The sequence below is a fragment of the Aplysia californica genome, unplaced genomic scaffold, assembly GCF_000002075.1.
Source record: "Aplysia californica isolate F4 #8 unplaced genomic scaffold, AplCal3.0 scaffold01148, whole genome shotgun sequence".
In the NCBI taxonomy this organism is placed as follows: Eukaryota; Metazoa; Mollusca; class Gastropoda; order Aplysiida; family Aplysiidae; genus Aplysia; species Aplysia californica.
Window position 1 is genome coordinate 51,306 of NW_004798418.1, and position 1,373 is coordinate 52,678.

General features: G+C 40.1%; 1 protein-coding gene across 1 annotated transcript in view; it reads left to right on the forward strand.

Moving 5' to 3' along the window:
• The window catches only part of LOC106010959 (voltage-dependent calcium channel type D subunit alpha-1), a gene marked incomplete at its 5' end in the record, with an annotated part of 65,252 nt that overhangs the window by 39,311 nt on the left and 24,568 nt on the right, over window positions 1-1,373 (forward strand).

Genomic DNA, 1,373 nt, shown 5'->3' on the forward strand with positions numbered 1-1,373 from the left:
GGGGGAGGGAGTTGCTTTATGCTGAATTCTTGTGGTGGGAGGAGGGAGGGAGTTCCTTTATGCTGAATTCTTTGGGTGGGAGGGGGGAGGGAGTTCCTTTATGCTGAATTCATTCCTTTACAAAAAAGATCTCCCGAGTCCCTTCAACTGTAGAACATTTTTCTCCCTAGTGGTTTTTTCTAGATGTGATTTGCTACTAGTGTACTGTTGTTTTCCCTACTGCTGTACAGTGTGTGTGCGTGCGTGCGTGTGTGTGCGTGTGTATGTGAGTGCGTGTGTTTGTGTGTCTGTGTGTGTGTTCCTGTGTTTTTGTGTGTTCATGCGTGTATGTGTGTCTGCGTCTGTATTTGTCTATGTGTGTACATGTGTGTGTGTGTGTGTGTGTGTGTGTGTGTCTGCGTCTGTATTTGTCTACATGTGTGTGTGTGACTGACTTGTGTTCGTGCGGCAGTTGTCATTGTTTTGTTTGTTTGTTTGTGACAACTGAGATCTTCTGATAGGAGCCAGCTTCCCGCTACATTTGTTCCCGTTCTTCAGTTGAGGATTTTGTTCCAGCACAATTTACCGCACCACCAACCCGCTGCACACCCTCCCCCCTTTTCACCCCACCCAGTGTTTTCCGTAGTCCAAGAAAACCCCTCAACTACCTTCTCCAGATAGAAGTTTGAGAGCGAAAAGAAGCTCTGATGAGGGGTTTTACTTGTAGCAATATTACAACTCCGTGTGGACCTAGCTTTTGATTTGAAAAATTGAAAGGAAAAAAAAAAAGAGAGAGAAACTTTTAATCGGTGTGCCTTTTTCTCAGCATGATGAGATGTTTTCTGTTCTGCCGTGTCAGCAGTTTTGTATGTTTGTTTGTTTGTACCTTTTTACGTTTGTACATTCGTATATTTGTACATTTGTACATTCGTATGTTTGTATGTTTCGTTACCTCCCTATAGACTACTGCTTGGTGTAAGCCTTGATCATACGCCATTTTTTAATAAGTGACGAATGATGACATCTTACACTGAGCAGTCGTAATGGAGTTTGTATAATTTTAGTGAGAGCCACGTTAATTTCCTTTATGCTAGTATAGATAGATTATCATCCTGCTTAGAAGTAGACTTGTGTCTTGATTATGTATTTTCTTTCAAGTTTTGCTGAAATATCATACTGTGTTTTAAAAAATTAGAGCAGTTTTTAAAAATCTTACTGATTTTTTCCAAGACTAAAAGGAAAATTGAAAATTGTAGTTGGTAAGAAAATTGTGTTTTCCAGCATTTTATTACTGTTCATGATAGTTTAGTGACTTGTATTTTGCACATATGGATGGCAAAATGTCTACTATTGTTGTACAAAAGGGTAGGATGTTCTTGAGAAATAGCGGGGGG